A 13,285-nucleotide genomic window follows, 5' to 3' on the forward strand; every position below is an offset into this window, starting at 1 on the left:
TTGAAGTGTTGGAAGAGAAGGATTCTCTTTCAGAGAAATGCATGTGAATTTCTTTTGAATGCTTGAAAGTTGCTTAAGGCACTTTCAAACAAAAGTGATTTTCTCTGAAAGGACAGGATTTAGAAAGTGAAGCAACACTCCATTCACTTCGCACAGTGAATTGAAGTGTTGGAACAGACTGCTTCTATTTCAGAGAAACGCATATGAGTTTCTGTTGAATGCTTGTAAGTAGCTCAAGGCTCTTTCAAAGGAGAGTGATTTTCTCTGAAAGGACAGCATTTAGAAAGTAAAGCAACACTCCATTCCCTTCGTGCAATGAATTGAAGTGTTGGAACAGACTGCTTCTCTTTCATAGAAACGCATTAGTGTTTCTTGTGAATGCTTGCAAGTAGCTTAAGACACTTTCAAAGGAAAATGATTTTCTCTGAAAGGACAGCATTTAGAAAGTGAAGCAACACTCCATTCACTTTGCACAGTGAATTGAAGTGTTGGAACAGACTGCTTCTCTTTCAGAGAAATGCATGTGACTTTCTTCCTAATGCTTGCAAGTAGCTTAAGGCACTTTCAAAGGAAAGTGATTTTCTCTGAAAGGACAGCATTTAGAAATTGAAGCAACACTCCATTCACTTCGCACAGTGAATTGAAGTGTTGGAACAGACTGCTTCTCTTTCAGAGAAACGCATGTGAGTTTCTGGTGAAGGCTTGTAAGTAGCTTAAGGCACTTTCAAAGGAAAGTGATTTTCTCTGAAAGGACAGCATTTAGAAAGTGAAGCAACACTCCATTCCCTTCGTGCTGTGAATTGAAGTGTTGGAACAGAGTGCTTCTCTTTCATATAAACGCATTAGTGTTTCTTGTGAATGCTTGCAAGTTGCTTAAGGCACTTTCAAAGGAAAGTGATTTTCTCTGAAACTACAGCATTTAGAATGTGAAGGAACACTCCATTTACTTCGTACAATGAAGTGAAGTGTTGGAACAGACTGCTTCCTTTCAGAGAAACAGATGTGAGTTTCTTGTGAATGCCTGTAAGTCGCTTAGTGCAGTTTCAAAAGAGAGTGATTTTCTCTAAAAGGAGAGCATATAGAAAGTGAAGCAACACTCCATTCACTTCGCACAGTGAATTGAAGTGTTGGAACAGACTGCTTCTCTTTCAGAGAAATGCATGTGAATTTCTGTTGAATGCTTGTAAGTAGCTTAAGGCACTTTCAAAAGAAAGTGACTTTCTCTGAAAGGACAGCATTTAGAAAGTGAAGCAACACTCCATTCACTTCGCACAGTGAATTGAAGTGTTGGAACAGACTGCTTCTCTTTCAGAGAAACAGATGTGAGTTTCTTGTGAATGCTTGTTAGTAGCTTAAGGTACTTTCAAAGGAATGTGATTTTCTCTGAAAGGACAGCATTTAGAAAGTGAAGCAACACTCAATTCACTTCGCACAGTGAATTGAAGTGTTGGAACAGACTGCTTCTCTTTCAGAGAAACGCATGTGAATTTCTGTTAAATGATTGTAAGTAGCTTAAGGCACTTTCAAAGAAAAGTGATTTTCTCTGAAAGGACAGCATTTAGAAAGTGAAGCAACACTCCATTCACTACGCACAGTGAATTGAATTGTTGGAACAGACTGCTTCTCTTTCAGAGAAACAGATGTGATTTTCTTGTGAATGCTTGTAAGTAGCTTAAGGCACTTTTGAAAAGGAGTGATTTTCTCTAAAAGGAGAGCATATAGAAAGTGAAGCAACACTCCATTCACTTCGCACAGTGAATTGAAGTGTTGGAACAGACTGCTTCTTTTTCAGAGAAACGCATGTGATTTTCTGTTAAATGCCTGTAAGTAGCTTAAGGCACTTTCAAAGGAAAGTGATTTTCTCTGAAACTACAGCATTTAGAATGTGAAGGAACACTCCATTCACTTCGCACAGTGAATTGAAGTGTTGGAACAGACTGCTTCTTTTTCAGAGAAATGCATGTGAGTTTCTGTTGAATGCTTGTAAGTAGCTCAAGGCTCTTTCAAAGGAAAGTGATTTTTTCTGAAAGGACAGCATTTAGAAAGTAAAGTAACACTTCATTCCCTTCGTACAATGAATTGAAGTGTTGGAACAGACTGCTTCTCTTTCAGAGAAACGCATTAGTGTTTCTTGTGAATGCTTGCAAGTAGCTTAAGGCACTTTCAAAGGAAAGTGATTTTCTCTGAAAGGACAGAATTTTGAAAGTGAAGCAACACTCCATTCACTTCGCACAGAGAATTGAAGTGTTGGAACAGATTGCTTCTCTTTCAGAGAAATGCATGTGAATTTCTGTTGAATGCTTGTAAGTAGCTTAAGGCACATTCAGAGGAAAGGGATTTTCTCTGAAAGGACAGCATTTCGAAAGTGAGGCTACACTCCATTCACTTTGCACAGTGAATTGAGTTGTTGGAACAGATTGCTTCCCTTTCAGAGAAACACATGTGAGTTTCTGGTGAATGCTTGTAAGTAGCTTAAGGCAATTTCAAAGGAACGTGATTTTCTCTGAAAGGACAGCATTTAGAAAGTGAAGCAACACTCCATTCACTTCGCACAGTGAATTGAAGTGTTGGAAGAGAAGGCTTCTCTTTCAGAGAAATGCATGTGAATTTCTTGTGAATGCTTGAAAGTTGCTTAAGGCACTTTCAAACAAAAGTGATTTTCTCTGAAAGGACAGCATTTAGAAAGTGAAGCAACACTCCATTCACTTCGCACAAAGAATTGAAGTGTTGGAACAGATTGCTTCTCTTTCAGAGAAATGCATGTGAGTTTCTGTTGAATGCTTGTAAGTAGCTTAAGGCACATTCAGAGGAAAGGGATTTTCTCTGAAAGGATAGAATTTAGAAAGTGAAGCAACACTCCATTCACTTCGCACAGTGAATTGAAGTGTTGGAACAGACTGCTTCTCTTTCAGAGAAACGCATGTGAGTTTCTTCCTAATGCTTGCAAGTAGCTTAAGGCACTTTCAAAGGAAAGTGATTTTCTCTGAAAGGAAAGCATTTAGAAAGTGAAGCAACACTCCATTCACTTCGCACAAAGAATTGAAGTGTTGGAACAGACTGCTTCTCTTTCAGAGAAATGCATGTGACTTTCTCCTGACTGCTTGTAGTAGTTTAAGGCACTTTCAAACAAAAGTGATTTTCTCTGAAAGGACAGCATTTAGAAAGTGAAGCAACACTCCATTCACTTCGCACAGTGAATTGAAGTGTTGGAACAGACTGCTTCTCTTTCAGAGAAACACATGTGAGTTTCGTCCTAATGCTTGCAAGTAGCTTAAGGCACTTTCAAAGTAACGTGATTTTCTCTGAAAGGACAGCATTTAGAAAGTGAAGCAACACTCCATTCACTTCGCACAGTGAATTGAAGTGTTGGAACAGACTGCTTCTTTTTCAGAGAAATGCATGTGAGTTTCTGTTGAATGCTTGTAAGTAGCTCAAGGCTCTTTCAAAGGAAAGTGATTTTTTCTGAAAGGACAGCATTTAGAAAGTAAAGTAACACTTCATTCCCTTCGCGCAATGAATTGAAGTGTTGGAACAGACTGCTTCTCCTTCATAGAAACGCATTAGTGTTTCTTGTGAATGCTTGCAAGTAGCTTAAGGCACTTTCAAAGGAAAGTGATTTTCTCTGAAAGGACAGCATTTTGAAAGTGAAGCAACACTCCATTCACTTCGCACAGAGAATTGAAGTGTTGGAACAGATTGCTTCTCTTTCAGAGAAATGCATGTGAATTTCTGTTGAATGCTTGTAAGTAGCTTAAGGCACATTGAGAGGAAAGGGATTTTCTCTGAAAGGACAGCATTTCGAAAGTGAGGCTACACTCCATTCACTTTGCACAGTGAATTGAGTTGTTGGAACAGATTGCTTCCCTTTCAGAGAAACACATGTGAGTTTCTGGTGAATGCTTGTAAGTGGCTTAAGGCAATTTCAAAGGAACGTGATTTTCTCTGAAAGGACAGCATTTAGAAAGTGAAGCAACACTCCATTCACTTCACACAGTGAATTGAAGTGTTGGAAGAGAAGGCTTCTCTTTCAGAGAAATGCATGTGAATTTCTTGTGAATGCTTGAAAGTTGCTTAAGGCACTTTCAAACAAAAGTGATTTTCTCTGAAAGGACAGCATTTAGAAAGTGAAGCAACACTCCATTCACTTCGCACAAAGAATTGAAGTGTTGGAACAGATTGCTTCTCTTTCAGAGAAATGCATGTGAGTTTCTGTTGAATGCTTGTAAGTAGCTTAAGGCACATTCAGAGGAAAGGGACTTTCTCTGAAAGGACAGAATTTAGAAAGTGAAGCAACACTCCATTCACTTCGCACAGTGAACTGAAGTGTTGGAACAGACTGCTTCTCTTTCAGAGAAACGCATGTGAGTTTCTTCCTAATGCTTGCAAGTAGCTTAAGGCACTTTCAAAGGAAAGTGATTTTCTCTGAAAGGACAGCATTTAGAAAGTGAAGCAACACTCCATTCACTTCGCACAAAGAATTGAAGTGTTGGAACAGACTGCTTCTCTTTCAGAGAAACGCATGTGAGTTTTTTATGAATGCTTGAATGTAGTTTAAGGCACTTTCAAAGGAAAGTGATTTTCTCTGAAAGGACAGAATTTAGAAAGTGAAGCAACACTCTATTCACTTCGCAGAGTGAATTGAAGTGTTGGAACAGACTGCTTCTCTTTCAGAGAAATGCATGTGAGTTTCTGTTGAATACTTGTAAGTAGCTTAAGGCACTTTCAAAGGAAAGTGATTTTCTCTGAAAGGACAGCATTTAGAAAGTGAAGCAACACTCCATTCACTTCGCACAGTGAATTGAAGTGTTGGAACAGACTGCTTCTCTTTCAGAGAAACGCATGTGAGTTTCTTCCTAATGCTTGCAAGAAGCTTAAGGCACTTTCAAAGGAAAGTGATTTTCTCTGAAAGGACAGCATTTAGAAAGCGAAGCAACACTCCATTCACATCGCACATTGAATTGAAGTGTTGGAACAGACTCCTTCTCTTTCAGAGAAACGCATGTGAGTTTCTGTTGAATGCTTGTAAGTAGCTTAAGGCACTTTCAAAGGAAAGTGATTTTCTCTGAAAGACAGCATTTAGAAAGTGAAGCAACACTCCATTCACTTCGCACAGTGAATTGAAGTGTTGGAACAGACTGCTTCTTTTTCAGAGAAATGCATGTGAGTTTCTGTTGAATGCTTGTAAGTAGCTCAAGGCTCTTTCAAAGGAAAGTTATTTTTTCTGAAAGGACAGCATTTAGAAAGTAAAGTAACACTCCATTCCCTTCGTGCAATGAATTTAAGTTTTGGAACAGACTGCTTCTCTTTCATAGAAACGCATTAGTGTTTCTTGTGAATGCTTGCAAGTAGCTTAAGACACTTTCAAAGGAAAGTGATTTTCTCTGAAAGGACAGCATTTTTAAAGTGAAGCAACACTCCATTCACTTCGCACAGAGAATTGAAGTGTTGGAACAGATTGCTTCTCTTTCAGAGAAATGCATGTGAATTTCTGTTGAATGCTTGTAAGTAGCTTAAGGCACATTCAGAGGAAAGTGATTTTCTCTGAAAGGACAGCATTTCGAAAGTGAGGCTACACTCCATTCACTTTGCACAGTGAATTGAAGTGTTGGAACAGATTGATTCTCTTTCAGAGAAACACATGTGAGTTTCTGGTGAATGCTTGCAAGTAGCTTAAGGCAATTTCAAAGAACGTGATTTTCTCTGAAAGGACAGCATTTAGAAAGTGAAGCAACACTCCATTCACTTCGCACAGTGAATTGAAGTGTTGGAAGAGAAGGATTCTCTTTCAGAGAAATGCATGTGAATTTCTTTTGAATGCTTGAAAGTTGCTTAAGGCACTTTCAAACAAAAGTGATTTTCTCTGAAAGGACAGGATTTAGAAAGTGAAGCAACACTCCATTCACTTCTCACAGTGAATTGAAGTGTTGGAACAGACTGCTTCTATTTCAGAAAAACGCATGTGTGTTTCCTGTGTATGCTTGAAAGTAGCTTAAGGCACTTTCAAAGGAAAGTGATTTTCTCTGAAAGGACAGCATTTAGAAAGTGAAGTAACATTCCATTCACTTCGCACAGTGAATTGAAGTGTTGGAACAGACTGCTTCTCTTTCAGAGAAATGCATATGAGTTTCTGTTGAATGCTTGTAAGTAGCTCAAGGCTCTTTCAAAGGAGAGTGATTTTCTCTGCAAGGACAGCATTTAGAAAGTAAAGCAACACTCCATTCCCTTCGTGCAATGAATTGAAGTGTTGGAACAGACTGCTTCTCTTTCATAGAAACGCATTAGTGTTTCTTGTGAATGCTTGCAAGTAGCTTAAGACACTTTCAAAGGAAAATGATTTTCTCTGAAAGGACAGCATTTAGAAAGTGAAGCAACACTCCATTCACTTTGCACAGTGAATTGAAGTGTTGGAACAGACTGCTTCTCTTTCAGAGAAACGCATGTGACTTTCTTCATAATGCTTGCAAGTAGCTTAAGGCACTTTCAAAGGAAAGTGATTTTCTCTGAAAGGACAGCATTTAGAAATTGAAGCAACACTCCATTCACTTCGCACAGTGAATTGAAGTGTTGGAACAGACTGCTTCTCTTTCAGAGAAACGCATGTGAGTTTCTGGTGAAGGCTTGTAAGTAGCTTAAGGCACTTTCAAAGGAAAGTGATTTTCTCTGAAAGGACAGCATTTAGAAAGTGAAGCAACACTCCATTCCCTTCGTGCTGTGAATTGAAGTGTTGGAACAGAGTGCTTCTCTTTCATATAAACGCATTAGTGTTTCTTGTGAATGCTTGCAAGTTGCTTAAGGCACTTTCAATGGAAAGTGATTTTCTCTGAAACTACAGCATTTAGAATGTGAAGGAACACTCCATTCACTTCGTACAATGAATTGAAGTGTTGGAACAGACTGCTTCCTTTCAGAGAAACAGATGTGAGTTTCTTGTGAATGCCTGTAAGTCGCTTAAGGCAGTTTCAAAAGAGAGTGATTTTCTCTAAAAGGAGAGCATATAGAAAGTGAAGCAACACTCCATTCACTTCGCACAGTGAATTGAAGTGTTGGAACAGACTGCTTCTCTTTCAGAGAAATGCATGTGAATTTCTGTTGAATGCTTGTAAGTAGCTTAAGGCACTTTCAAAAGAAAGTGACTTTCTCTGAAAGGACAGCATTTAGAAAGTGAAGCAACACTCCATTCACTTCGCACAGTGAATTGAAGTGTTGGAACAGACTGCTTCTCTTTCAGAGAAACAGATGTGAGTTTCTTGTGAATGCTTGTTAGTAGCTTAAGGTACTTTCAAAGGAATGTGATTTTCTCTGAAAGGACAGCATGTAGAAAGTGAAGCAACACTCCATTCACTTCGCACAGTGAATTGAAGTGTTCGAACAGACTGCTTCTCTTTCAGAGAAACGCATGTGAATTTCTGTTAAATGATTGTAAGTAGCTTAAGGCACTTTCAAAGAAAAGTGATTTTCTCTGAAAGGACAGCATTTAGAAAGTGAAGCAACACTCCATTCACTACGCACAGTGAATTGAATTGTTGGAACAGACTGCTTCTCTTTCAGAGAAACAGATGTGATTTTCTTGTGAATGCTTGTAAGTAGCTTAAGGCACTTTTGAAAAGGAGTGATTTTCTCTAAAAGGAGAGCATATAGAAAGTGAAGCAACACTCCATTCACTTCGCACAGTGAATTGAAGTGTTGGAACAGACTGCTTCTTTTTCAGAGAAACGCATGTGATTTTCTGTTAAATGCCTGTAATAGCTTAAGGCACATTCAAAGGAAAGTGATTTTCTCTGAAACTACAGCATTTAGAATGTGAAGGAACACTCCATTCTCTTCGCACAGTGAATTGAAGTGTTGGAACAGACTGCTTCTTTTTCAGAGAAATGCATGTGAGTTTCTGTTGAATGCTTGTAAGTAGCTCAAGGCTCTTTCAAAGGAAAGTGATTTTTTCTGAAAGGACAGCATTTAGAAAGTAAAGTAACACTTCATTCCCTTCGTACAATGAATTGAAGTGTTGGAACAGACTGCTTCTCTTTCATAGAAACGCATTAGTGTTTCTTGTGAATGCTTGCAAGTAGCTTAAGGCACTTTCAAAGGAAAGTGATTTTCTCTGAAAGGACAGCATTTTGAAAGTGAAGCAACACTCCATTCACTTCGCACAGAGAATTGAAGTGTTGGAACAGATTGCTTCTCTTTCAGAGAAGTGCATGTGAATTTCTGTTGAATGCTTGTAAGTAGCTTAAGGCACATTCAGAGGAAAGGGATTTTCTCTGAAAGGACAGCATTTCGAAAGTGAGGCTACACTCCATTCACTTTGCACAGTGAATTGAGTTGTTGGAACAGATTGCTTCCCTTTCAGAGAAACACATGTGAGTTTCTGGTGAATGCTTGTAAGTAGCTTAAGGCAATTTCAAAGGAACGTGATTTTCTCTGAAAGGACAGCATTTAGAAAGTGAAGCAACACTCCATTCACTTCGCACAGTGAATTGAAGTGTTGGAAGAGAAGGCTTCTCTTTCAGAGAAATGCATGTGAATTTCTTGTGAATGCTTGAAAGTTGCTTAAGGCACTTTCAAACAAAAGTGATTTTCTCTGAAAGGACAGCATTTAGAAAGTGAAGCAACACTCCATTCACTTCGCACAAAGAATTGAAGTGTTGGAACAGATTGCTTCTCTTTCAGAGAAATGCATGTGAGTTTCTGTTGAATGCTTGTAAGTAGCTTAAGGCAAATTCAGAGGAAAGGGATTTTCTCTGAAAGGACAGAATTTAGAAAGTGAAGCAACACTCCATTCACTTCGCACAGTGAATTGAAGTGTTGGAACAGACTGCTTCTCTTTCAGAGAAACGCATGTGAGTTTCTTCCTAATGCTTGCAAGTAGCTTAAGGCACTTTCAAAGGAAAGTGATTTTCTCTGAAAGGACAGCATTTAGAAAGTGAAGCAACACTCCATTCACTTCGCACAAAGAATTGAAGTGTTGGAACAGACTGCTTCTCTTTCAGAGAAACGCATGTGAGTTTTTTATGAATGCTTGAATGTAGTTTAAGGCACTTTCAAAGGAAAGTGATTTTCTCTGAAAGGACAGCATTTAGAAAGTGAAGCAACACTCCATTCACTTCGCACAGTGAATTGAAGTGTTGGAACAGACTGCTTCTCTTTCAGAGAAATGCATGTGAGTTTCTGTTGAATGCTTGTAAGTAGCTTAAGGCACTTTCAAAGGAAAGTGATTTTCTCTGAAAGGACAGCATTTAGAAAGTGAAGCAACACTCCATTCACTTCGCACAGTGAATTGAAGTGTTGGAACAGACTGCTTCTCTTTCAGAGAAACGCATGTGAGTTTCTTCCTAATGCTTGCAAGAAGCTTAAGGCACTTTCAAAGGAAAGTGATTTTCTCTGAAAGGACAGCATTTAGAAAGCGAAGCAACACTCCATTCACTTCGCACATTGAATTGAAGTGTTGGAACAGACTCCTTCTCTTTCAGAGAAACGCATGTGAGTTTCTGTTGAATGCTTGTAAGTAGCTTAAGGCACTTTCAAAGGAGAGTGATTTTCTCTGAAAGGACAGCATTTAGAAAGTGAAGCAACACTCCATTCACTTCGCACAGTGAATTGAAGTGTTGGAACAGACTGCTTCTTTTTCAGAGAAATGCATGTGAGTTTCTGTTGAATGCTTGTAAGTAGCTCAAGGCTCTTTCAAAGGAAAGTGATTTTTTCTGAAAGGACAGCATTTAGAAAGTAAAGTAACACTCCATTCCCTTCGTACAATGAATTTAAGTTTTGGAACAGACTGCTTCTCTTTCATAGAAATGCATTAGTGTTTCTTGTGAATGCTTGCAAGTAGCTTAAGACACTTTCAAAGGAAAGTGATTTTCTCTGAAAGGACAGCATTTTTAAAGTGAAGCAACGCTCCATTCACTTCGCACAGAGAATTGAAGTGTTGGAACAGATTGCTTCTCTTTCAGAGAAATGCATGTGAATTTCTCTTGAATGCTTGTAAGTAGCTTAAGGCACATTCAGAGGAAAGTGATTTTCTCTGAAAGGACAGCATTTCGAAAGTGAGGCTACACTCCATTCACTTTGCACAGTGAATTGAATGTTGGAACAGATTGCTTCTCTTTCAGAGAAACACATGTGAGTTTCTGGTGAATGCTTGCAAGTAGCTTAAGGCAATTTCAAAGAACGTGATTTTCTCTGAAAGACAGCATTTAGAAAGTGAAGCAACACTCCATTCACTTCGCACAGTGAATTGAAGTGTTGGAAGAGAAGGATTCTCTTTCAGAGAAATGCATGTGAATTTCTTTTGAATGCTTGAAAGGTGCTTAAGGCACTTTCAAACAAAAGTGATTTTCTCTGAAAGGACAGCATTTAGAAAGTGAAGCAACACTCCATTCACTTCGCACAGTGAATTGAAGTGTTGGAACAGACTGCTTCTTTTTCAGAGAAATGCATGTGAGTTTCTGTTGAATGCTTGTAAGTAGCTCAAGGCTCTTTCAAAGGAAAGTGATTTTTTCTGAAAGGACAGCATTTAGAAAGTAAAGTAACACTTCATTCCCTTCGTGCAATGAATTGAAGTGTTGGAACAGACTGCTTCTCTTTCATAGAAACGCATTAGTGTTTCTTGTGAATGCTTGCAAGTAGCTTAAGGCACTTTCAAAGGAAAGTGATTTTCTCTGAAAGGACAGCATTTTGAAAGTGAAGCAACACTCCATTCACTTCGCACAGAGAATTGAAGTGTTGGAACAGATTGCTTCTCTTTCAGAGAAATGCATGTGAGTTTCTGTTGAATGCTTGTAAGTAGCTTAAGGCACATTCAGAGGAAAGGGATTTTCTCTGAAAGGACAGAATTTAGAAAGTGAAGCAACACTCCATTCACTTCACACAGTGAATTGAAGTGTTGGAACAGACTGCTTCTCTTTCAGAGAAACGCATGTGAGTTTCTTCCTAATGCTTGCAAGTAGCTTAAGGCACTTTCAAAGGAAAGTGATTTTCTCTGAAAGGACAGCATTTAGAAAGTGAAGCAACACTCCATTCACTTCGCACAAAGAATTGAAGTGTTGGAACAGACTGCTTCTCTTTCAGAGAAACGCATGTGTGTTTTTTATGAATGCTTGAATGTAGTTTAAGGCACTTTCAAAGGAAAGTGATTTTCTCTGAACGGACAGCATTTAGAAAGAGAAGCAACACTCCATTCACTTCGCACAGTGAATTGAAGTGTTGGAAGAGAAGGCTTCTCTTTCAGAGAAATGCATGTGAATTTCTTGTGAATGCTTGAAAGTTGCTTAAGGCACTTTCAAACAAAAGTGATTTTCTCTGAAAGGACAGGATTTAGAAAGTGAAGCAACACTCCATTCACTTCGCACAGTGAATTGAAGTGTTGGAACAGACTGCTTCTCTTTCAGAGAAACACATGTGAGTTTCGTCCTAATGCTTGCAAGTAGCTTAAGGCACTTTCAAAGTAACGTGATTTTCTCTGAAAGGACAGCATTTAGAAAGTGAAGCAACACTCCATTCACTTCGCACAGTGAATTGAAGTGTTGGAACAGACTGCTTCTTTTTCAGAGAAATGCATGTGAGTTTCTGTTGAATGCTTGTAAGTAGCTCAAGGCTCTTTCAAAGGAAAGTGATTTTTTCTGAAAGGACAGCATTTAGAAAGTAAAGTAACACTTCATTCCCTTCGCGCAATGAATTGAAGTGTTGGAACAGACTGCTTCTCTTTCATAGAAACGCATTAGTGTTTCTTGTGAATGCTTGCAAGTAGCTTAAGGCACTTTCAAAGGAAAGTGATTTTCTCTGAAAGGACAGCATTTTGAAAGTGAAGCAACACTCCATTCACTTCGCATAGAGAATTGAAGTGTTGGAACAGATTGCTTCTCTTTCAGAGAAATGCATGTGAATTTCTGTTGAATGCTTGTAAGTAGCTTAAGGCACATTGAGAGGAAAGGGATTTTCTCTGAAAGGACAGCATTTCGAAAGTGAGGCTACACTCCATTCACTTTGCACAGTGAATTGAGTTGTTGGAACAGATTGCTTCCCTTTCAGAGAAACACATGTGAGTTTCTGGTGAATGCTTGTAAGTAGCTTAAGGCAATTTCAAAGGAACGTGATTTTCTCTGAAAGGACAGCATTTAGAAAGTGAAGCAACACTCCATTCACTTCACACAGTGAATTGAAGTGTTGGAAGAGAAGGCTTCTCTTTCAGAGAAATGCATGTGAATTTCTTGTGAATGCTTGAAAGTTGCTTAAGGCACTTTCAAACAAAAGTGATTTTCTCTGAAAGGACAGCATTTAGAAAGTGAAGCAACACTCCATTCACTTCGCACAAAGAATTGAAGTGTTGGAACAGATTGCTTCTCTTTCAGAGAAATGCATGTGAGTTTCTGTTGAATGCTTGTAAGTAGCTTAAGGCACATTCAGAGGAAAGGGACTTTCTCTGAAAGGACAGAATTTAGAAAGTGAAGCAACACTCCATTCACTTCGCACAGTGAACTGATGTGTTGGAACAGACTGCTTCTCTTTCAGAGAAACGCATGTGAGTTTCTTCCTAATGCTTGCAAGTAGCTTAAGGCACTTTCGAAGGAAAGTGATTTTCTCTGAAAGGACAGCATTTAGAAAGTGAAGCAACACTCCATTCACTTCGCACAAAGAATTGAAGTGTTGGAACAGACTGCTTCTCTTTCAGAGAAACGCATGTGAGTTTTTTATGAATGCTTGAATGTAGTTTAAGGCACTTTCAAAGGAAAGTGATTTTCTCTGAAAGGACAGAATTTAGAAAGTGAAGCAACACTCCATTCACTTCGCACAGTGAATTGAAGTGTTGGAACAGACTGCTTCTCTTTCAGAGAAATGCATGTGAGTTTCTGTTGAATACTTGTAAGTAGCTTAAGGCACTTTCAAAGGAAAGTGATTTTCTCTGAAAGGACAGCATTTAGAAAGTGAAGCAACACTCCATTCACTTCGCACAGTGAATTGAAGTGTTGGAACAGACTGCTTCTCTTTCAGAGAAACGCATGTGAGTTTCTTCCTAATGCTTGCAAGAAGCTTAAGGCACTTTCAAAGGAAAGTGATTTTCTCTGAAAGGACAGCATTTAGAAAGCGAAGCAACACTCCATTCACTTCGCACATTGAATTGAAGTGTTGGAACAGACTCCTTCTCTTTCAGAGAAACGCATGTGAGTTTCTGTTGAATGCTTGTAAGTAGCTTAAGGCACTTTCAAAGGAAAGTGATTTTCTCTGAAAGGACAGCATTTAGAAAATGAAGCAACACTCCATTCACTTCGCACAGTGAATTGAAGTGTTGGAA

The sequence above is a fragment of the Myodes glareolus genome, chromosome 18 (assembly GCF_982192425.1).
Source record: "Myodes glareolus chromosome 18, mMyoGla1.1, whole genome shotgun sequence".
In the NCBI taxonomy this organism is placed as follows: domain Eukaryota; kingdom Metazoa; phylum Chordata; class Mammalia; order Rodentia; family Cricetidae; genus Myodes; species Myodes glareolus.